At 40.7% G+C, this 25,659-nt stretch overlaps 1 protein-coding gene across 3 annotated transcripts in view; it reads right to left on the bottom strand.

Annotated features, from left to right (window-relative positions):
* plxnb1b (plexin b1b) overlaps positions 1-25,659 on the bottom strand; it is a 109,625-nt gene that overhangs the window by 42,543 nt on the left and 41,423 nt on the right. For 2 of the 3 annotated variants that reach the window (XM_005452203.4, XM_025907537.1), the window contains exon 2: positions 3,679-3,767. The gene's annotated coding sequence lies outside the window, so the exon portion shown is untranslated. Of the gene's footprint in view, positions 1-3,678; positions 3,768-4,043; positions 4,164-25,659 lie in introns of those variants that run through there. The other variant, XM_025907536.1, reaches the window with a different exon arrangement.

The raw sequence follows: 25,659 nt of genomic DNA, 5'->3' as shown, positions 1-25,659 counted from the left end.
CGAGAAAAAGTTATTTCGCAATACATATCGTTATCGTTTTATCGCCCAGCTCTAGCTGCAATAGACGTAGGCTGCTGGGGGATTCCCATGATGCATTGAGTTTTTCCTTTCCAGTCACCTTTCTCACTCACTATGTGTTAACAGACCTCTCTGCATTGAATCATACTTCTTATTAATCTCTGTCTCTCTTCCACAGCATGTCTTTATCCTGTTTTTCTTCTCTCACCCCAACCGGTCGCAGCAGATGGCCCCGCCCCTCCCTGAGCCTGGTTCTGCCGGAGGTTTCTTCCTGTTAAAAGGGAGTTTTTCCTTCCCACTGTCGCCAAAGTGTTTGCTCATAGGGGGTCATATGATTGTTGGGTTTTTCTCTTTATGTATTATTGTAGGGTCTACCTTACAATATAAAGCGCTTTGAGGCGACTGTTGTTGTGATTTGGCGCTGTAGAAATAAAACTGAATTGAACTGAAATTAGCAGAGTGATGAACCAATCAGCACCGTCTCCCACCAAGAACTTTCTTGGTTCAAACCCAAAGTGGGCCCTTTTTGTGGAGAGTTCCCTCTCTGCCTACGCTGGTTTCCTACAGGTCTGTTAGGTTACATATATGTTAGGCCAACTGGTAACTATCTGACGTCCGTTTTCAGTTTAAACTGCTTAAAGTATGAATGTATGCTTAAATGTGGCTTGTTTCTGAAGTGCTTTAAATGGTCAATAAGTCTAAAAAAAATTATTATTTTTTTAAAGTATTAAGTTCCAGTCCATAACTAGCTAATGCAAGACTACTTCTTTCTCTTCCTAATGGGGTCATTGACTCCTTTTATTTTCAAGGAATTGTGTTATTAACGTTGAAATGACACAGCCAAGAGAAATTATAGATATGCTGTAGTCGAAACAAGCAAAGCTTGCTGTCTTGTATCACCTGTGTGATCAAGAAGGAGGAGCAGTGATCAACATCAGTTTTGTCCACTAACATCATTTAACTTTTGTCTCAAAATGACGGAGGCAGGACATGAAATGAAACAACGGAAAAAAAAGAAAAAAACAAACGAACACAAAAGATGGCTTCAGAGTACATAGTGTAGATAAAATCTAGTGCTACTTCTTGCATATTTCTCATATTAGACAACGATAACACAAGTAAATACAAAATGCAGTTTTTAAATTATGATTTTATTTATTAGGGAAAGAAAGCTACTCAAACCTACCTGACCCTGTGAGGAAAAGTAACTGCCTCCTAAATCTAATAATTCTTGTGCCACCCTTGGCGCCAAAACTTTCAAGAATTTGTGATCATTTGCAATGAGTCTTTCACATCTTTGGAACAAGTCTGACCCCCTTTAAACTGCAGGATTGTTTTAACTCTGCTCCACTGGAGGGCTTGAGAGCATCAACAGCCTGTCTGAGGTCATGTGAACACATTTCAAACAGATTTCAGTCTGGACTATGCCAGTTCACAGCCGTTCAGAGGAGCCCTGCTACTGGTCTTCCTATTGTCCTGGTGCATAATTAAGTGAGCCTTAGCTTAAGGGCACAAACTCATGGCCGGGCATTTTCCTTCAGGATTTTCTGGTGGAGAGTAGAATTCATGGTTGCAATCACACCAAGTCATCCAGGTTCTGAAGCAGCAAAGCAGCCCCAGACCATCAAACTAACAGCCCCCCCATTTGACTGCTGATATGATGTTTTTATGGAATGCTTCTGTCTTGTCAGGCCACAGAATAGTTCCCAAAATAATTCCGAAAACTTGGGGATCATTAAGATATTTTTGGAAAATATGAGATGAGACTTTGCGTGTCTTGGACCTTGGATCTCTCCCACGAATGCCATTTTTGCGCAGTCACTTTCTTGCATTCATGATTGTTGAATCATGGACTGAGGAGTTGTTTAGATGCTGTTCTAGATTCTTTTGTGACTTCTAGAGGAGTCCTCAATGTGCTCTTGGAGTAATTTTTTTAGGCTTAGCCACTACTGGCAAGATCCACTATATCCACTCGCCAGAGTCCCAAAGCCTGAGATATGGGTCTGTAAACATCTGTAGACTGACAGGTGTCGTTGACTTTTTTCTCAGTTGTGGCATGATGTGTAGTTTTTTGTAATTTTAAGCCTGCTTCACTTTGTCAAACAGGTTCTATTTAAATGGTTTCTTGATTCAACAGGTCTGGCAGTAATCCAGTCTGAGTGTGGCCAGTAAAACTGACGTTCAACAACATGTGGCTCACTGCAGTCAGTTCCCTTTTTCACACAGGTCGAGGTAGGTTTGGACCTTTTTTCGCTTAATAAATGAATTGGATTTTGAATTTACTCGTGTTGTCTAATATTACCATCTTATTGATTATCTAAATCATGCAAGTGTGACTAGGGCTGGGCCATATCATACCGTTCACGGTAATGCCAGTATAATGTTGGACAATGATAAGAAAATGAAATATCGCGATAGAATATGGGTAAAACATGCATGTGCAGTGCCTTTGTTTTCAGACGCACATGGTGGAAAAAGCATGGCGGCAACGGAGAATGAGAAGGGCGAAAGGGGATCGTTGAATGAAACAGAATTGGTTTGTTAAAATGGTGCAACTTCAGTGGTGTGGAACTGGTTTAGCCTTCGTCCGTCAGATACACACCAAAGCATATTCAAGCGGGCCGTCGTTACTACAGTATTTTTCGGAAAATACGGCACACTTAAAATCAATCCTTTGATTTTCTGGAAAATCGACAGTGCTCCTTATAATCTGGTGCGCCTTATGTATGAATTCTGGTTGTGTTTACTGACCTCGAACAGATTTTATGTACACGGCGCTCGAAAATCTGTCAAAAAAATGTTTTATTACGACTTTGCTAAGCTACGAAGCCGCACCGCTTGATGGATTGTCGGAGCATTACAGCTACCGTAGGCAGGAGCCTCGCGGAGTGATGCGTACTGTGCTTCAACATAATATTACCGTATTGTGTGTGTATAACCTCTTTTTAAGTTTTGTGGATATTATACATGGTTATACTGAGGATATGTCGGCCAGTTTCCACTGGAAATGCCTTTTGGTTAAACTGTCAGCGAGGAATTTGAACTGTTACATTTTTATATAACTTTAATGCACATAAAAAAAAAAAAACAGCTGCTTGTTTAAGTGAAAATACATTGATGGGGTTTTTTGCACTAATAAAGTTGTGGAGTTGTAAAGTATTTTGTCTCGTGTCAATTATATCGTCAGTTATATCGTTATTGCAAATTTTCAAATATATATTGTGAAAAAATTTTTGGCCATATTGCCCTGCTCTAAGTGTGACATTTATTGTCAGTTCAGGATGGATCAACTTAAAACTACACTGAGCATGTTTTTACCAGTGTTTTAAAAGTTCTTGGGCACTCCAGCCTTAGAATCCTCTGAAGAACCATTGTCCAGTTTATACAGTTCACTGTATATGTGACAAGACTACACATGTAATTGTATTAGTCTAGTTAGTAGTCCTAACTACTAATTCTAACCTATATTAAATGCTGCTGTATGTAAGCCTTGTTTGTATGGAAGCCTGTTCATTCCACCATGTAAGGGCAACTCATAAAACTCACTGTTACATAAGAAGACACTGTCTATTTTTGGAATTTATGACCACCCCATTAAGTTTGATTATTTCAAACAGAAGGACTACTAGAAATAAACCATAGGACACATCAGCTTCTCACCATTTGTTTCCAGTGGCGTTTTATAGAGGCATGTCACCTCTTGACCTCCCAGCAGCTTGGGTTTAAAAATACCTAGTTCTGGATACAACCTGCAACACAAAGCAAACAGAAGATATATCATTATTCTCTATTCTTAGAGAAGCACAGCGATGACACATCTAAAGGATATTAATGCAGGACAATGAAGCATGTGTGTTTGCCTCTAGGGCTCCAGCACCTAGTATTTTTGAGTATCACCACAGTCCAAAGAATGCTGTGGGAAGCTCATTTTCATTGAAATTCCAGTCAGAAGTGTATCTGACAGGCTACATCCGTTTTTGTGTGTTTAAAATAAAAACAAAATCAGAAAAAAACAAAATAAAAACCTTGCAGTAGGGGCCAAGTCAAGTGATGCCAGTCCAAGAGCGGTTTTCAGTGTCACACACTTTCCCAGTACACAATCCTCTCTTATTGCTAGGATACAAGGTACAAAACCTTCAGAGTCCCTGCCAGAAAAACAAGTTGGTAGGAGGTAAAACAGGACTGCATGGACTGTTTATACACCACAAACTCTCATTTCTACCTCAAGTCTACAGCGTTTACTCAGTTATAATTGTTAAATGACATTAAAAGCCCAACTTTCTTCTTCATACAGTATGTGGCAGTTCAATACCTCTCCTCCTCCACAGCCTGCCAGCACTCCACTACTGGCACAGATTTATCTCTTACGAGTTCAGGCTTATCCAAAAGGGAGATTGGGAAAAAGACACTATTCATTCCACTGAAGAAGCTGAACTTCATCCAGTGTACACACACACACACACACACACACACACACACACACACAGCTATCTTAGTGAGGACCCTCATTGACATAATGGTTTCCCTAGCCCCTTACCCTAGCCATTAAAAATGAATGCGTAACCCTAACCCTAAACCTAATTGTAACCCTGACACTAAAACCACATTTTGAGCCTCAGAAATGCCTTTAAATGCCTTCAAAAATGTGAGGACCGGGTTGTGTGTCCTCACAAGTGACTGCTGGTTCTCACAAGTATAGTAGAATGCAGATTTCGGTCCTCACAAAGATATGTAGACAAGCACGCGCACACACGCACACACACCCCTTTTCCCCTGGCAGATTAAGAGCATTAGAAAGCTTGCTTTGTTGGTGGAAATCTCCTATATATGGGAATGAGGGTAAAGGTCTTCTAAGAGGCCAAGCACAGAAAAAAAAAAAAAAAAATACTGTAGCACTATTATTATCATTATTATTACTACTACTACTGTTACTGTTACTATTAATAATAATGATAATAATATCATCATTATCATCATCATCGATACTTTATACCACACATAATATACACATTTTACCAAATGTCAATTCTTATCCAAATGTTTCTGTGTTTTTCCATCCAACAACATGCATCTTCCTGCACAGCCAATGAGGTCAAGCACGCAGATTCATTTGGTGACTGAGCTGGGAATGATCACATATAAACCTAAACACAGGCTCCTTTGACCCCTGAGGGTGGGGGAAGCTAGTGTTATTTATAAAGCTGCAGCTCTCTGGTGTAAAAGTTCCCTGTGAGGATTATACTTTGGAAGCAGTTACGAGCCTAACAGAGCAGAGGCAGACATGACTGGCACATTCATTTATAAAAGAATTACTCCAAAAAATATAGAGTGGCTTTCTTTTTCCAAGATTACCAAGTTAAACTAAACATTACTGTAACAGCGTTAGAATTAAGGGATGTGTTCTCTAACCCTTTGACTTTGCAGGCCCCCAACCCAGTCAGGTCCCCAGTCAGCAATGTACTATTTTCCCAAAGCTGCAAAACAAAAAACCAAAAGCACACTAAACTGGACCGCTGTGACACTTACAGAAATGTAGAAAAGGTTTCCCATCCCTCCATCAAATAATCCAATCAGACTCAACTTCAAAGTTTCAGACACCTGAGAACTAGAAAATGGACTCCTGATTCAATTCCCCTACATTTGGACTCGGAGTGGAAGCCTTCTGACTTCAGCATGCCTTGGGTATCCGCCAGATGTAAGAGCGAAGAAATATGTGCCTGTAATTGCTTTTATCTAAATGTTCTTTTATGTAATGGACTCCAGTCTTGTTCTAGCACTTTCTGCAGAAACTGTCCCTCACTCAGATCTTGAATATACAATAGCAATAAAATATGCACTTTTCCAGCAGTTATGAAAGATGCAGGCTCAGTGCACCCAAAGACATTTGGAAATACAATAAAGCTACAAAAATACACTTTTTTTTTTTAGCTTTACACCCAGAATATACACTAATACAATGACCCCATCATTAAAGCCTCGCTACACTGGAACTAATGGCTATCTTACTAGTGGCTAAATAAAAGTGCTTTGAGTGCTCAGGAAGACCAGAAAAGTGCAATTTAAGAACCAGTCCATTCACCATTTAGAAAGTGCACTCCCTACCAACAAGTAGTCCCAGTACTTCCTGTCTACTGTACAAAACTATTAACAAAAACAAAAGAAACCCCAACATAAAACACACGTTTAGTGCCAAATACCAAAGCAGACTTTGTGGAGAAGAGCCCAGTTATGGCTTTTATGACGGATTTCCCCAAACAGTCTAAAACTGAAGGCATTTCCTGTATGTTATGTTTTTGTTATATTTTAGTTTTACTAAAAACTCCTTCCACGCTTAGTTTTTAAGTTTTATTTCAGTTCACTATAGTAGTTTGGTTCATATGCAAATTTTCTCAGTAGACTGTACTGGAGTGTAGTAGTGTTGAACCATTTCAGTGTCAGTGGGGATCCATAAATCCCAAATGGCTGCAAACAAGCAGCTTCCCACAGAGCTAAGAGGCCATGACTACAGATTTAATGTAAATGTGCAAAAAAATAAATAAATAGTAAGGTAAATGTACTAATATATTATTAGGGTCATGGATGGATGGGACCAGCAGGACAGATTCCCTGTAGCACAAACCACGCCTGCCAGACTCCACAGCACCACAGAGCATTAAACTGAGCCATCATCTGCTTCACTGAGTCCATCTTTTCATTCATTCTCAACTCAGTTATCCTATATTCTGAAGGAGACAGATGAGAGCAACAGCAGAGCAGGGCACAGAGTATATCTGAAGTGAAAAAGCTGGCATAGGCCTACAGAAGGACAATCGTAAAATTGCGAGGAAGGGGGTGAGGAAAAGAGGAAGGGGATACAACGAGAGAAAAAAAAAGACCAGAAACAAGTGCAGACAAGCCTCAGTGCTCACTGAGAACTGATGGAATGTGACTAATGATAATAAGCCAGAGAAAGAATGAGAGGGGGCAAGAGGGGAGTGAAGCTAAAGGAGGATGAGGTGACCATTAATTACAGCGACTATCCATAATGACCCATTCATTCACAGAACAAGGGGGAGGGAAATAAAGCAAGTTTCTAATTAGTGACATGATTTAGAGAATAAACACACAAACAAGCAGGAGCACAAACACATGCCTATAATGAGAGCTTCTTCCTACTACACTTAAAACAAAAACCCCCCCAAAACACTCACTCCAAAAATGTGCACGCACACAGAAAACTCAGCAAGGCCTTGAGTTAGCAAACCATCTGTTATCACTGCCTCTACATCAACAAACAGCATTTACAAAGGATGCTTTAAAGTAACAAACTCATTTACATCGTGACCACATAAAGGCCACTTTGATCTTAAGTGGGCGGGACTGCGTGTCAAGTTTGATTACACATTTACAGATCAGATTATACAACACAACCTTTGGGTTAATCCATAGAAAATGTCTCTTGTGAGACCCGTTACCTGCTGTAAACCATTTCTCAATTAAATCATTTCATTTACTTGTTTGTTGAAGTGTGAAAAACCACAGCAGTTCTTTGTTTTGTTTTCTTTCTTTTGAAAATTGAAAGAAAACAAAACGAAGTATTTTCACACATTTTAAAGTCTCAATTTATGCCATCCTTCGCATTTTCTAAACGCAGCCCGGTGGGTCAGATTGGAGTGTTTGCCGTGCCGATTCTGGCCCCTAGCCTTATGTTTCACACCCCTGCTTTGAAATCTGTGAGAGCTGACACACACTGGCTGTCCAACATCCTCCTCTTCTTTGTTTCACTAGGTCACCAGTGTTACTGCTTTGTTACACGAGTGGTATAAACAAGATTAATACACTGTTGCCTCACAGCAAGAAGGTCCAGTGTTCTAATCCACCATCCGGGGAGTTTGCATGTTCTCCCTGCGTCTGTGTGGGATCTCTATGGGTACCCCAGCTTCCTCCCATGACCCAAAGACATGTAGTTAGCAGGGTTACATTGATGGTGATTTTAATTTGTCCATGAGTGTGGACAAACCCTGTGACAGGCTGGTGACCTGTCCAGGGTGTACCCCACCTCTTCCCCTACGGCAGCTGGGACAGGCTCCAGCTCCCTCGCAACCCTGAATTACTTAAGTGGAAGAGGATGGATGAATACATACATATATATTTATTTATGTTTGGGGTTTTTTTTAAACCACAAGTAGGCCCGATCATGAAACTTCCTTTGTCCAGCATTGCAAGCAGTATGATTGTTAAAGCTAACATTCACTTCACAGTGAGTGCAGCTGTTGGACACCATTCCTCATCTTGGAATGAATATGCAATCGTGGAAGAGTTTGACGTGAAAAACAGCACAGAATCACCTGTTTTGCATAATAAAGTGGAACAAAACTAGGATTTATACAAACACAAGAAATACATCGACTTGGAACTTTAAATGGTTAATCAATAATCAAATCTGAGAAGCTGCTGCTCACCTCTGCAGTCTTCTTTTGTTTCCAATATACATTATAGAGTATATACCATATACCATTGGGGTATGAGCTGGACCGATCAAAGTGGCAGAACATTAAGTTTACATTTGAATTTAAAAGAAATGGACCCTGAAGTTCCTGCAGCTGCCAAATCTCTGCGTTTCCTTCAGGAAGGATTGGTAAATAAACTCGTTACTCGCAGTACTCTTTACTCTACCTCTACTCTACTCTTTCCTTGGATGTGTCTTGTTGAATGTATATTGAGATAACAATGCAAATAAGAAATTTAGCCATTCGATGAACCAGTTTCATGTTCTGCATTCTTGGTAATAATGACACACATGCGCTTCAAAGCAAAGCTCAAATATCCAAGAGAAGGAGCTTTTTTTTTTTTTTAAACCCTCCATTAATATGCAAATTTATGCAGAAATTTGCTCCAAAGTCTAATTACATCACATGCTCCAATGGATTACCTGAGGTGAGGTGCCAACAACATGCCTACAGTCACAGAACACAATATGTTTACCTAATGCCATAAACAGTCTTTCCTGAACTTCTATTTCACATAATGGATTTCCAAGTAGTTATTTATAGAGAAACCCTCAATAATTGCCACCCATCTTAAGGAACGTATTTTAACTCAGGTGATGAACTTCATGGAGGGCAGGAATGAAAAGGGAAATGAGGAGGAGGGAAATCGTTGGCCCGTGCTCTCTTCTGGAAGGAAACATCTTTCCAGAAATGAAGACATAAAAGTTCTTAGGTTTCTGGGTCAGGACTATTTAAGGGATGAAGTTCCTCAGCGCCATAACAGTGAGCTTTTCTGGACACGTTTCAGTTGTCAGACAAGGGCAGTCACTTCTCACTGCCTCGGTACAGGAAGTTCCCATGGCTGTTAAACTTTATGACCCTGAGGAAATCACTTTAGGGCGACAGAGGATGAGCCTGGCACAGGAAAGGATCGGGTCTCATGGATCACCTCTGTGTTTGGGTGGGCCTCAATGACTTTGACCAAGCACATGGACATGTGTTCCTGTTTCCTCACGATAAATCAGCATCTCTGTATGTCAGACACAAAATGTTTGTTCTCAGGTTTTTCACTTTGGCAGAACTAAAGATGCGTACGCTATCTTGGGCTCACCATCTATTAAGTATCTTCTTCCAAAAAATACAACTTAAAGATCTAAACATCTATTAGGCTCTGCCTTCTGTTAGTTAGCATCCCGTTGAGTTAACAGACAACAAAATAATTTGAAAGTTCAATAACAAAAACATCTCCAAAACTCTCCTTACTGCAGTTATATTGACTGTTTTTCATTAGTTTTTCATCATTAAAAAGGTCTTTCCTGAAGAGAGTGAGGGAAATCACCCACAAGTAGTGAGCAACAACTCCGTCACACAGCTTAAAGTCATGTCAATATGACAAAGTGCCTGACTGTGGTGGAATTAAATGTTAAATGAGAGCAAGTAGCGAGCCATGAGGGCTATCATAAACAAACAGCCATAGCTGCCAGACAGGAAGCTATAAAAGAGGGTCGGTTTATCTGGATCGTATCTGGATCAGATGCAGCAGACAGGTGCGGCTGGCAGTAGACACACCACAGAGTATCTATGGCGCTGCAAGGCCACTACTTCTGAATGCAATCCAAGCTATTATGTTTCAGAGTAAGTCATATCTTATGCCTTCCACTCAGTTCTTATTGTGGTGTGGGAGTGTTAGCTAAGTGGGAGTGTTATCATCTACAATAAACTAAAGCCTAGAGACACATAAAAAGTTCAGAGGCATGACGTATGATCTGCCACAGAGGAGAAAATGCACTGTGAATACAACCTTGATAATGTTCCATCTGTTGGTGTACATCCTCATACCGATGCTCATTCACAAACAGTGTATACTCATAAATATTTGCATATGAAAAAAAATATGTGCAGGTAAAAGTTTCATGCACAAGTTTGATTCAGTGTTTTCTTAGCTGAATTTATACTGCCCCCCCCCCCCCCCCAAAAAACCCCCAAAAACAAATAAAGATATAAAGATATTAAATTACATTTACAAACATAAAATACCAACTAAAAGCGATATTCAGCACCTCTGGTATTTCAGCCTGAGCGTCACCTTCTTTATCTTTTTAGGCTACGTGCACACTAGCCCGGATATATTTGTTTTCGTCTGAAAACGCTACACGTCCACACTAGCGTTTTCAGTCGTTTTCACGGAGTTGTGCGTCCACACTGAAACGGCTGAAAACACTTACGTTCCTGTATTGCGCATGCGTGAAGCGCAAGACGATTTGACCTGCCTCATTTCTGTCTGCCATTTATTTACTTTCCGGCAAAATGTTGAGGAAAAGCACAGAGTTTTTTTAAATAGACTAACAATGAGGTGGAGTTATTGCTGCGAGTAACACAAAAGTACAAAGTTGCAAAAGCGAGTGAGAATTAAAGAATTTGAAGAAAAGCTATCTGGAGCATGCACAGACTGATGTTAATCTTTAATAGGGCTGTCAAAATTGAGAGCAAACAAAACTGCTGTCTAATGCCCTCCACTATCTTAGTTTAATTGGTCACATGACTAAAATGTGTCATCGTTTTCCAAAAGTCTCCATTTTTGCTGTCCACACTGCGATGCGAAAGCACCGTTTTCAAATGTATGCGTTTTCGGGAGCATTTTCCTTGAGCGAAAACGCTGTTTCAGTGTGGACGGGAGGCCAAGACAGAGAGAAAACGATGCGTTTTCAAACGAAAACACATTAGTGTGGACGTAGCCTTAAACTCTTCCAAAGTTTTTTCACTACTGTGACAAAACTCTGGAAAAGTCCTTTCTTTTGCGACATCATTGACTTCAGTCAGGCTGTGCAGGCTTCTCTCTTACAATATTGTCACCATTTCACCTTCAGGTAAAAATGTTTCCTTGTTCACAGAAACTGGGGCATGGCAGTATTTAGAATTATTGTTATTCAAAGACAATTGAACAGTGTTATGAACAATACTGGCAACTGCACACATTTCATGAACCAAGCAGTAATTTTGCATGCCCTTCCTATGTTAGGGAATGAGATCAAATGTTCTTTGTACAATTCCCAATTTTTCCCACACAATGCCTAAGTTATTTAAGCTCATTTTTTAAAAGTTTAATTTATTTCCTGTCTGAAAGAACAGCATAATTTTTCATCAGTTTACTACAAACAATCTTCTTAATCTTACTTTGAAAGTTCTGTTGATACTAGTCAGCAAACTGCTAGCAGAAGGCCAAACCAACCAGAACCAGTTCATGTGCCACTAAACTCACTGAGGCTGCAGAACAGAACAAGAACTACCAAACTGCCAGCAGCAGTCCAGAAAGGTCAAGATACAGCCTGAAGACTCACTGAGGAGGCGGCATCACAAAGCATATATCCAATGAAGTACCATTGAGGGCTGGTCTGGACATGTGATTAAAGGACAAACTGTTGTCTTACCTTTGCATGGCATTATTGTTAAAATATTAAAGTAGCTTTCTGAACTGTTTACAAGCACTCTGTGTGTGTGTGTGGGTGTGTGTTCTCTGCATCACAGTGGGTTAGGTAAAGCATAAAGAGGAAAGTGTGTGTGTTTACACAGTGGATGCCAGCTTTCCAGTGGGAGACTCCACCCCACAAGGGCAGAGACACACAACATCATGCCACTATTACCATGGAAACACACTGACCCTGAGTTTTGAACGCTGTGTTTAACTCCTCCAGAGTCTGAGTTAAGATACACAGACCAGGTCAGACTGTGATTAGACAGAAGCAGAGCCATCATTTCATAGGTCTCGAAAAGCGCTATATAAATGTAATCCATTATTAACAGTAAAATTCTGGGTAAAGGCCCAGAACTCCGTTCTGGAATAAAAATCATTCATATTGTTGGAGTCAATACTACTTATGTTCCACCAGGAGCCCCAATGGGCAGGGCAGCACCTATTCAGAGAGAAAACCTTCAGTGAATCAAGTTTGTTCTATCCCAACAGCTCTGGCCCTGCTCACAGGAGACTGTGGGATAGTTAGACATACAATTGTGTGTCTGCAGGCTTTGTTGGGCCCAGTGGGTTTCTGAGCCGTCAGTCGAATTGTGCCAACAAGCTGTGTGTTTTTAGAGGCCTTGGGACTAGTTGGAGATAGAAAATAGTGAAGGGCAGCAAAGCTAATGGCAGAAGTGGATTACACAAATCGTATTTTAATCACTTTTTACACTTGTATCATACAGCTGCAGACACCTGGACAAGTCATTTTCCTGTTACACTCTTTCCTACTACTCAAGTGTGCTGCGAGTCCACCGGAAGGACACATGCAGAGTGGGTTTATTGCAGTGTAGTGTCTCAGGCTAGTCAATGTCCTACAAAAAAATGTCAGTGTTTGCAGAGGTCTACAGAGAGCCTCATGGTCCCATTTGACTCGGGCAGGTCAATGCATAGAGGTTCTCACTAGAGGAGCCCAATACTAACAACACTTTGATGCAATACAACATCCAAAGGAGAAAACAACATTTTTTCCTTTCATATTCAGATTGTAAATCTATTTCCAGTCTGAATACAGTCATATTAAAAAACACAAAACAAAAAGCACTATCACAGCCCTCGATTCAATAGTCTGTGGAGCCACCTTCTGCAGCAGTAACTTCAATCATTTACATGACCATCAGTCTCCAACACTGTTGTGCTGTGATTTTGGCCCACACTTATTTCTATCCTTTTAATGTTCAGTTCATTGAGGTTTGCAAACATCTGTTTATGCACAGCAATACCATCAGCATTTCAAATCAAATTTAGGTCTGGACAGGGCCACTGCTGTAGATTAGTTGGGATCATTGTCCCAGTGCATAGCCCAATTTCAGCCAAGTTTTAGCCGGAAGATAGCCTCATATTTCACTGTAAAATGCTTTGGTATACAGAGGACTAGGGCTGCACGACATTAGGAAAACCTGCGATGTGTGATAACTGTGATCAATATTGCGATAATGATATGACTTGCGATAAAATAAATAGCAAAAAAACCCCAAAACGAATACATAATTTCCGTTTTACTGCAACAGTTTTATTTAAAGAAAGCTGCTGTATTAGCAGTGTAACAACAAAGTGCACTTTAACATTGAAACATTGCCCCCATAAAAAAAATTTCTGAGGCTTGAATTCTGAAAGACATCCTTCCCGGTCTCTATAATCAGTTTTAAATAAACAGAACTTAAATTATACTGCAAATGATCTCAATGCAGTTGTTCATCATTTTACCACTCACCAAGTAATTATGATGTTAGGCAAAACTGGAGAGGAAACTTTACTGTAGTGCTTGTGCAGTTTTCAGCTTGGCTCAGTTCAAACATGACGGTCTTGCGGCATGTTTCGTACATTTGTGGAATGGCGACATAGGAAAAGTAGTTTCGTGAGGGGATGCGGTATCTCCGGTCCACTTTATGCATCAGACTGGTGAAGCCCTCTCTGCTAACTGTATTTATAGGCATCATGTCTTTAGCCAAGAAATGTGTAATGGCCTCTGTTATTTCTTTGTAGCGCTTCGACGTTTTCTCATAAGGAGTTCCACTTGAAAAACTCGGATACAGAGACGGCTGTTGGACTGCTGTTTTTTAGCCACGAGTTCATAGTCAGTAGCGTTCTCGTCATGCGTCTCGCTCTCAGCCATTACAACTCTGACTCGTTGCTGCAGCGTTGTTCGCTCGCCTCTAATCCATTTGATTGGTTAATGCCGTGAAGGGCTCTATTCGACTGGTCAAATGTGTAAAGGGGTTTCTTTGATTGGTAAATTCTTTAAAGCACGTGTGTAAACATTTTAAGGTACCCAATTATCACAGTTTACGCAGTCTTTTGCGATGGGCCCATCGCACAGGCTGATATCGCGATGACAATAAATTTTAGATTTATTGTGCAGGCCTACAGAGGACATCACAATGATTGCAAGGTGCCCAGGGTCCCGTGTCTGCAAAACAAACCCAAATCATCAGCCCTCTGCTGAGATGTTTGTGCTGACAGGCTGTGTCTGCTTCCCCCACAGGTATGGCACTATGCATTATGGCTAAAGAGGTCTACTTTGGTCTCATCTGTTCGAAGGACAGAGTTCCAGAAGTGCTGTGATTTGTTTCCATGTTTTATTTAGAGAGAAGAGACTTTGCCTTGGCAACCCTTCCAAACAAGACATACTTGTTTGGCCTTTTCTAGCATTATCTAGATGCTACTTTCCTCTTAATTTGGAATGAAATAGTAAGGATGTACTTAAACTTTTCACACAACTGCTGTGAAAAGGTTTTCTTAAATAAACCAATCTCGACAACCATTGAGGAAACATTAGGACAGAGAAAGATAATTATCAGTTTCCTGTGTGACTTTTAGAAGCCACGAGAAGCTACAGTCTGTGTGTCTCTCCTCCACTGGACTTTAATATTAGCTTTAACCACACTCAGTCATTGTGTAGCACTGATATGCTGGGAAGTTAGAAGGAAAGCGTGCATGTGTGGACACTCGTGCACAGTTTTTTTAATGAGGCAATGTCTTCACAGGCAAATTATAGCCTGTGTTTTCACATGCTGATTATGGTGAGGAAAACTATGCACACATTATCAGAAAGAATGCAGAAAATCCTCTGAAAGAGGGCAAAAGTAGGAAGGACAAGCTATTGTTACCCCCACCACACCCCCACCAGCTTCATGCACCACAGTAACTGGCCTATATGCAGCTGGAAAACACAACACTAAGAGTGGGTGAACACCTGAATGGCAACTTCCTGAACAGGACTGACAAAGCAGCAGCTCCTGGATACATAAGTTGCTGAGTTGGAATATTAAAGGTAAAATTAGATATTACAGAGTTGGGGAGTCCTGTTCTTTTGTTGCAGGAGTTAACAACAACAACAACAACATCATCATCATCATCATCATCATCATCATCATCATCATGCCATTTTGGCTGAATTTCTCTAAAGGTTTCTAACAAATAAATTTGACAGAAAAACAAAAAGCGCTCTGTTCTAGCCTGAATTATACTGCCCGCCTAATTGTTTGATGTTGCATGAGTGACTGACACCCTCCTGCTCAACATTTCTTTCTTCCTTCACAGGAGATGGAACAGATGCACACAGCCCTCCAGCTTGTTAATGCCATTTGGCTTTGCAGTACAGAACACCAGAAGCACACTGCCAAGAATAAAACCAATAACACAGCAGCAAAATCAAGTGTTCAAGTTTCCTAGAAACAGAGAAGGTGGCAATAAGAAGAGAACAGTTCAAAGAAATTATTAAAATCCCCAAATGCCCCTGATATTCATGCCAAAGATGAGTGTATGCAAACTCCTGAGCACACCCATATGATTGGTAACTCAGTGCGTGAATGGGTGAATGACTGGATATGTAAAGCGCTTTGGGGTCCTTAGGGACCAGGGGCCTGTTCTTCGTACCTCGCTAAGTAAGTTAGCCGGATTTGAATGTTGACGATTTCGCGTGATCTTGGATCGTTCGGTTCTCCGAAGCTCATCTGGGACTTGCTGTCATAGCAACAGATCCGTAAGCGTAAACCTGCTTGGGAGCAGGTTTACTTTATGTAAACAGGATTAGATCGCGGCCACTCAGGTATGTCCGCTGCAGTTATATGAAAGCAAGAGCGATATTTCGCCACTGTTTTACCATAAATAAATATTAGCAATGTAACTAAAGATAATGTATTTGATTCTTTTATTGATTTCATACAGATACATACAGGTCATTTCCGAGAAAAAGGGAAATGTACTATTAATCATTCTATTACATGTAGTAGATCATGTCAGATGTAATTCATATTTTAGAGTAGTAATAGTAAATTACTACGTGCAATCAAGATGACAGACCACGCCAAAAAAAGCGAAGGTGGATTTGGGAAGTCTGTCGCAGCCATGTCCTGTCCGTTTGTACGCGAGCAAGGAAGGTGCAAGATTGATAAGGAGAGTTTACAGAATTTAGCGTATATTGCGGGATAGACGGGATCCTTTAGCTCAGCGCGACAGTGTGCTCATAGAGAGATATCGATTCTCCCGTGAGGGTATTTCTCTCTCTCTCTCTCTCTCTCATATATATATATATATATATATATATATATATATATATATATATATATATATATATATATATATATATATATATATATATATATATATATATATACTTACTGTACTGTATATACTTACTCCCGACTTACTGTGCATGCTTCAGTCACCCCTTGCATGGGAACAGGTAAAAGTGATGGAGTGTTATGTCAAACTACACACAAAAAACCCACAATGTCAATAAATGTCACAGTACAAAAAGGGGTGTGACGAGGGGGTGCAGGACCACCACCTGTCTTTATTTGCTCTGCCCTTTTCTTGGTTGCTGTTATAAACAAACAAACAGATTATTCCAGGGTCTCTTGTCATAGACTAAAAGCAATATAAGTGATAAATATTACCATTCTGTGGAATATTCTTATATTTCACTTTTACTTTTTCCCATGTTCTAGTGGGTCCTGTTGTGGCTCTAATGTGAAAGAGGATATGATGTAATATAATATTATGTGGAATAAAATAATATCACATGATATAATGTAATATCATGGATCACTTACGAGTTTAATTTGTCAGCAACTTTCTGCCAGCCCTCTCTCCTTGCTTTTGCAGCCTTTGCAGTGTTCCCCTGCGTTTTAATTAAACTCTGAAACTCCTGAAATCCCTCAATCAAGAGTTCTTGGTCTGCTGCCGTGAAATACTGAGCGTGCTCCTTTGACATCTTCGCCGACCAATCACAGGGTTGCCGATCAATGTTTCTACTATCGATGCGTAGCCCCTTTTAAGCCACCCAGTGATCTCAGATTACTTCATCCAGCTATACTAATCGTCAACAACAGGTGTGTTCGGAGAACCGGATTAGCGAGCTCAAAGTTAGCGCGATGATTTGATCTTGGATGTAGTAAGCGAGGTACGAAGAACAGGCCCCAGAAAGGCGCTATATAAATACAGGCCATTTACCATTTGGGCTTTGTTGGGGCTTGTTTGTTTGTTTGTTTACTAAATGAAAGAAATGGGGGGAAAAACAAACAATCTAATTGCTCATTGCTCTTATTTTGAAAGGTCAGTCACTTTTAACTAGCAACTAGCCTGTGCTATTTTGGATTCCACTAAGAGCCTATTCGCTGGCATATTCGGTCACTATGAGAGCTGTCAATATTTCTCAGTTCCTTTCGCAGAGAGGATCTTGTCCTGGGCTCCACCACGTTGTGCTGTAGCTGGCAACAGCAGTTCCACTTTGCACTGTGAGCTTGTTCTGGTTCATGTGCATGTAGTCTGCTGCAGACCAGAACAAGCACTACTGGCAACTCATTCACAAAATAACTCATTTGAGAGTCAGAGGATTAAATTGCTCATTTGTGCAATCTTCAGGAATGCATGACAGACCATGACACGGTGCTGGGTCAAGTAAATGTGCAAAGACTGAGGTTAAACTATAAAAGGCTATATGTAAAAGATTTGTTCTTGGCAGTCATATTTGAGTCTGCTCCACTGAAACTATTTAAATTCTTGGTTGAAACTGCTGTGGTCATTTTTACCATCGCTCTACAGCGCTGCGATTTCAGTCTGGGATAATCTACAGTCTGCTTCTAAAACTTGGCTCAACTTTGATGACTGAATATTTATCCAGTGTCATGTGCTCATAAAAAAATGTGCTGCTGCAACAATGACAATGTCCAGTAACACCAGTCACCAGATGCTTTTAGTTCTCATGTCTCATGTTATGTGACTGTGGCACTAATATTTATGTGCCACGATACAAACAGCTGCACTACATCATCACTTGACAATTCAGTGTTAAAATTATTACATTATTAATGAGTTCATGAATGTATTAGCCTATCCCAGCCTAAAGTAAAGCACAGATCTGAGCTTCTTAAACAGCTTCATGTCACAAGACACTAAACGTGCTCACACGACCCTTCAGAAGCCGAGTGCTGGAGCACTGCAAATATGTGTGATAATCTACCTCGATCTGCATATTTAGTGGAATGGTCACTACAAAACATTCACATGCTAGTCAACCAGAGAGGTATTACTCTGGCTATCAGAAATATGTGAGCAATAGAGCTAACCAAAAGATACAGAAGTTCTTGTGTGTGAAGACTGGCTAAACAAAGCAGTCGGTCAGTTGTTCAAACTTCATGCAGTATGGAGAAAGACAAATATTTGGACTCTCATGGAGCAGAAACATGGCTAGCAGCAATATGGCACAAAAACAAGCTATTATTAGAATTAGTAGTGGGAGAGGGATGCAGACAGTAAGCCACAGACTGACAGATGGCTGCTATGAGAGACGGAGCAAACATCAGCACGAACGTGCTGACACGAGAAACCTCGTCTCCTCCTAAAGTTTATACTCTGGAGCCAAGTAGGAGGTTAACCACTGATTAACTTCACTCATTAAAACAAATATCCTCCTTCTTCCTCTATGGGTCTCCACAGTGGATCATCTGCCTCAGAGTCACTCCATCCCTACCGCCCTCTCTGTCACACCAAGACTCCTTCCTGGCAGCGCCATCTTCAACGTCCAGTATATCCAGTATCCTTCCTCTGCACTTGTTCAAACCATCTCATCAATGCTTCCCTAACTCTGTCTGCAAAATGGTCAACTCAGCTGTCCCCCCTGATGCATCTTGTCCATTCTGGTCACTCTTAACAGATTCAACTCTGCCACCTCACGCTGCGATCCTGACCTTTTGTCTCCAAACCACACATAATAGCAGGTCTCACTAACATCTTGTAAACCTTCCTTTTTTCTCTTATTCTTTGGTTACAAATCAACCTTGACATTTGTCTCCACCCACCCTGCCTGCACGTTCTTCTTAACCTCTCTCGTGCACTGTCCTGCACCATGCTTTGGATGGTGAGCCCAGGTATTTAAATTCATCTACCTTCATCACCTTTACTCCTTGCATGTCAACCTTTTCACCAGTCGCCCACACACACACACACACACACACCTTGCTCTGCTCCCTGATCACCTTTAAACATAAGAGTCCACGGAGACTCCTGTTGACTATGTATCAGTCCGTCCGTCACTATCACAAACACAGAGCTCAAAGCCGATCTTACCTCGTGTTTGGGCTGTGGGACATGGAAAACTCTTATCATGAAAATGCTTTTTTTTAATAATTATTATTATTATTAGTATTATTATTATTATCATCAGTAGATTGATTTATGTCCCAATAAGTGAAATTAGTATTTTTGTCAAGCCCAAAGGCTCATTTTTACTCCTCAGTGAAGTCAAAAATAATAAACTAACATTCTGTATATATCCTCAGTACAAATTCTAAAAGAAAAAAAGAAAAATAATAATTTAGATGCTGGGCGCCAGTACATCTCTGATGTTGTCTGGGCTGAGCAGACTTCCCACACAAAGTAAGGTCACTGCAGGCTGTTGCTTGCTTGAATCCATCCTGAGGCTCGTTTTCCCACTTGTTGTCTACCCACATCTCTTCTGTCTTCTCTCCACTGTTATCACAACAAAGACTACTGAACCTGTTGGGGGTCACGTTCGGTAACATTGTCGCTCAAGTTTTTGATAACATTTAGTCTCTGAACTCTCTCACACCCCTAACGTACTGGTGTGTATGGCTGCAGTAACCCAAACATTAGCACATGTGCTAGTGCTTGCTAGTCTTCCTACGCTCTGCATTATTTAGAAAATAATACAAGCTACTCAAGTCCAAAAAAAGACTGATGTAAAAAAAAAATTAAGGAATTAGTGGGCAGAAACCTTTACATGAGCATACAGTGTCACAAAAGAACAGAGCATACTGAGGGAAAATAACAGCACTCCAGCTAATGTCTGTACCGTTGAAACAAAACTCTTGTGAATAAGATGGCATTGTTCCAAGACAACAAAAGAGTACAGGCTGGGGTCATCAGTGTGTGCCATCTCCACAATGAATTGCAAAATGCAGCATTCAAATATATTCAAACAAAAGGCAAAAAGGAATAACCTCCCACTGAATGTAAACACACCTGTAGAGCCACCACTTTCTCTTTGTCTACCTTTGGCGTCAGCAGTCAGTCACACATTCAAAGTACGGCCAATGAGCATTCAATTCATTTTATTTATACAGCGCCAAATCACAACAACAGTCGGCTCAAGGCGCTTTATATTGTAAGGTAGACCCTACAATAATACATACAGAGAAAAACCCATCAATCATATGACCCCCTATGAGCAAGCACTTTGGCAACAGTGGGAAGGAAAAACTCCCTTTTAACAGGAAGAACCAGGCTCAGGGAGGGGCGGGGCCATCTGCCATGACCGGTTGGGGTGGCAGATGGCTACTCCTCCTAACCCTAAGTAGTCACATGTTAGACCCTTGGCTAATTTTAACCTTTGAACCCTTAACACAACTATTGCTGTAGGTCTGGGACAGACTCATAGCCATTGAAGACATAATTATTACTCTGGTGAAAAAAACTACTGCAACAAAAGATTCATTTCCCATTGACATGTTATTCAAGTACAAACACACGTACACCCTCCTCTGTCTTCCTTCCTTTAGAAACCAGGACCGTAATCCTCTTTTCCTCATAAAGCAGCTCTTTTTCTGAGAAGAGGCAGCCGTTATACCTAAGGAATATTAAAGGCCTCTTGAAGCAAGGCTGTAGATGGGATTTTGCAAAACACATAGTGCACTCTTCTAGAGAGGCCAGACACACACACACACACACACACACACACACACACGCTCCTTTCGGTGCCTGCTTGAGCACTAACAAGGGCAGAGTGAAGGGTAAATGTTAGTGTGACTGCTGTGTTGTCTGCTCCTCTCTGAATGCTGTGTGTAAAACACACCGGTACACAGAGCTTCTTTGTGGTCCCATGCAGCTAATGCCCCTTTTCCACAATGTTGCCTTAATGAAACATTAGGTGTGTGTTGTTTATGGAGCCAGGCTTGTTACGTAAGGTACTGAGGTGAGAACGAAGCTCTTAAAAAGTTTAAGGAGCCCTGCTGGAGCTCTGTTAATCAGACTGCAAAGGCATAAAAATTCAAGAGCTTCTCCAACAAAGTTGAGATGAAAATCATGATTCTGTTGAAAGTTTGCAGCCACTCCACAGTTTTAACAAACCATGAACACAGCTGCATTCACTGGAGGGCTCAACCGAGTAAACCTCAGCAAACAAACAAACTCAACAAAATATGTCACAAAATAGATGCTCTGTAAAAGTTTCCCCATTTCCTTTTCTAGAAGGGAAACGGGGAAACTTCAGTTCAGAATCAGAATCAGTTCCATTCTGGGTTTTGTGTGGTTATTTTTGTTATCTCAGGTTTGTTTCTCAGCTGCCATGACTTTGTTCCTCTAGGTGTTTTTAATTTTTGGACATGTTACTCTTAACTGTTCATTCAGTTAAATTAAGCCCAGTAGTTTTTAAATAATTCTGCTTAAAAACAAGCAGACAAAAGTAAAAGCCACCCCCAAAAACCCCAGTCTTCCATCAAGGCCAGTGGTCTATTTTAATAATGTTAGAGAGAGTGACATTTATTAGCCCAGGTAGGGCTGCTCGATTATGGCAAAAATGATAATCACGATTATTTTCACTGAAATTGAGATCTCGATTATTTGACGATATTTATTTAACAATAACAATGTATTGAATAATGGCTTTAAAGATTGTCAAAAAATAATATAAAATAGTGTGCAAATACTGATTACAGTGCAAATGTTTGCAATATAAAAAATAAATGCAAAATGTAAACATCTATGTTTAGTGAACTTCAAAATACTGCACAATATTTGATCCACGTCTGACTGCGTGAACCCGTAATGTTTCCACACCACTGAAGTCGTTTTACCTCTTTTCAACCAACGGCATTCTTTCTTCAGCAGCCATTATCCTCTCCTCTCCAAATAACTTCTGCTTAGCTTTCCGAGCTTTCCGAGCTTCCCTCGGGTCCTCTTAATTGTTGTGACGCGTGTTCGAAACGCAGAAAGGTGCGCTCGATTTGCCACACGGAGCAGCGCGAGAGTAAAGCACGAGGGAGGTGCTAATAATCGGCTCAGTCATTTTTAATGATCGTTGAAAACCCAGATCGTAATTGAGATTAAAATTCGATTAATTGAGCAGCCCTAAGCCCAGGAGCCACAACTTCCACCAGTTTCATAACTGTTGAGAGACAAAAGAAAGGCACTCAATCACCAAGGCCAACCTGAGGATCCACCTCTTAAAAAAAAAAAAGTTTCCATGTTTCAAGAAATTCAACATTGATGTTCTTATATAATCCTGTTGACGACACTGAAAACAAGGTAATGAAAACTGTCTTAAGACTATCTTGTTGACTTCCTCAGACAGCCTCCTATGACAGGCTCTGTTAAATGCCTGAGATTCCTCTTAGAAATGAGCATCAGCCGATGCTTTACTCCAGGTTTAGTGCTTCAGGCAGAATGTTATGCAGCTCAAGCAGGCACGGGACTTTTATGAGCTGCTTACCATGTAAATGTAGCCAGTTTTCTGGATATGTTATGGGGGAGGGTAGAGTGTTTATACATATACACAGAGAGAGAATGAGCGAGAGAGAGAGAAACCGAGTGAGTTAATGAGTGAGTGAGTCTTTGTGGATGCATTTTTAAGTATCTGAGCAAGTTCATCTCTCCAGAAAATGCCTTGAAGGGCAGTTTAGCTGTGCAGCAGTGTGAGAATGTAGGCCAAAATGTCTCACATAAGCTAATGTAACACAATAATAACTGTAGCCAAAGAGCAAGGACAATGTTTGAAACCATGAGTAATCCTAAACCAGAAACCTGCTCTGCCACAGCAGACCACCCCTGAAGGAGAACTTGCCTTCACGGTTTGGGCCACCCTTGGTGAACGTGCTGCTGGCTGGAGTCAGTCTTGTTGGTCAAGCAGAGCCTGTGCACTGAGGCACATCATGGAAAGAGAAGTTCAGTTTTAAAAAACTGAAAATGTAGACGTGCATACATGAAGCAGAGAGACAGAGCATCACTGTCTGTCTCTCACTCTGTCCTATTTTATATGCCTGAGGTTTATAATAAGCTGCTGAAGGACACGAATATCAGTGTGCTTATTAGGCTGTAGGATTGCAACATATTTCAGTTTCTACATATCAAAAATCTGTCTGGATATTACATCCACAGAAGGGCAAACTTAATTGCCACACACACACACACACACACACACACGTCATAATGAACATAAATCTACTCGAAAGAGAAAACAAATAAAACATTAACCACAGAACATGACTGTGGTTAAGTGGACTTCAAGTAGAAATCAGCGTCTCTGTAGCAAGCTAAGTTTTGATCTCTCTGAAGCTATCATCACCCCAAAGCATCACTGAAGTGTGCAATGTTGTAGGAACAACTGCATCAGATTCCTTCCCAGCCTACATCCTCTGTCTTCATTCCCTAACCATAAATAGTGCTGGATCTCTGAAGCAGGTCTGTGTTCAAAGTTAAATGCTTACACAGGGAACATTCCCCTTCTAGCATCAGTACCTTACCTCCTACAGGGAATGCACACTAACAATCTGCACTCCATATCATGCCTTTTAAAGGGGAGCCACAAGGAACAGGGATTTAAATTATTTCTGGCTCACCAGACAATAGGGCTGGTAAAATTTTAAAAGGTCTTGTAAAGTTATTTGTGTGTGAAAAGAGGCTGACCTTTTCCTCTGGTAGCCACAGTGGTGGTGTGGTGTGCTGCTCATTGCATGGGAATATTGTTTAGTTTCTGGTTGTCCTTACAGTTCTCTAGATAGATGTTAAATCATTTCAGTGGGCGTTTTCAGCTCTGTAATGAGCTCACTGTGTGTTCATCAAATAAGAGGTCTAAGGAACTGAAAGCCATTCATTTGAAATGAGCAGAGGTGCCTTCATCTTCATTCTAGCACAGCTGATGACCTGGATAGTCTTTCTCCAGGGCTTATGTTATATCAAAACAGAGTGTGTGCACGTGTGGTGTTGGAAGCTTAAAGTCTGGGATGAACTAGACCCATCGCTCAACTGTGGAAACATCTTTGAACGAATTAAGTGCCATGACATATCTTGTCTCATACATTTCCAGTGGCAGATGCTTAGTTTAAACATGGCCAAAGTTTCAGTTTATGAAGTCAATATATGTACAAATAATCCATGTGAGCCCTTAACACTCTGTTTCAAACAGTTTTAAAAGTTAAAACCGTTAAGCTACACTACGAGAGTTCAAGAACAAAAACATGGACCTAGAAATGAGTAGAATAAGTCTGATATTACATGTATGTAATATCAGACTTATTCTTATTATGTATCACAGGAGAATCTGCTTTGAAAGAAAAACTCAACCACACCCAGTCGTGGGGATTTCAGAGAGTAACCAGGTGTCAGGAAATTAATGTACTGGATCTAAATCTTCCTCAAAGGAGTGTGTGTGTGCAGGGCTGAGAAAACCACACTGCCGTCACATCTCCACTCTTAACCGTCTCATTCATCATCATGCTCCAGACAGCACAAGGGTCAGCCACCCCTCAATCTCCACAAAAACACACCTCATTATACATGAAGGCAAGGGATTACAGCCCTGCTCTGAATTTACCCAAAGCACAGTTCACAGCGAAACAAAGTCTGAATGACCTGACCGTGAAATGCAAGCAGGAACAGGCACTTTGCTTTCTTTGCATCAGCAACAAAAGTGATAAATGCCATACCTGCATGATTTTTAAAGAGAAAAGTGTGTGCAAAGTGTAACCAGACATGTGGTACAGATACTATTTTTCCTCTCATAACTTAGTATGCTTACTAAACTAAGAGTGAATCATGTCTGCTTAACGTCAACATGCAAACTTGGGTGTGGTTTCATTCTTCTAACGGCGATTGTCATTCTCGATGGGCCGTGCAAGAAAGTGACTCAAGCAAAACAACATGCATTTGTGCACGCAGTACTAGCCACCTGAAGCTTTTGCAAAAGAAAAAAAATAGAAAAAACAAACAAACTTCACCTTGAGCTTGTTTTAGATTTGGAATACGTCAAAAGCTACATCACAAAGCTGTTCACGTGACGGCTTTGTGATGTTCAGTTAAGGGTACAGCGTAGAGCTGGGCGATATAAGATTTTTTCATATCACGATATGTTTTTTTCATTTCAGGCGATAACGATATATATCACGATATAAGCCAAATAACTATATTTGTAAGATTTAAATGTGC

This window comes from Oreochromis niloticus, linkage group LG5 (assembly GCF_001858045.2).
Source record: "Oreochromis niloticus isolate F11D_XX linkage group LG5, O_niloticus_UMD_NMBU, whole genome shotgun sequence".
NCBI classification, from domain to species: domain Eukaryota; kingdom Metazoa; phylum Chordata; class Actinopteri; order Cichliformes; family Cichlidae; genus Oreochromis; species Oreochromis niloticus.
The sequence above is the reverse complement of the archived record's forward strand: the minus strand, read 5'-3'. Positions and strand labels throughout refer to the sequence as shown.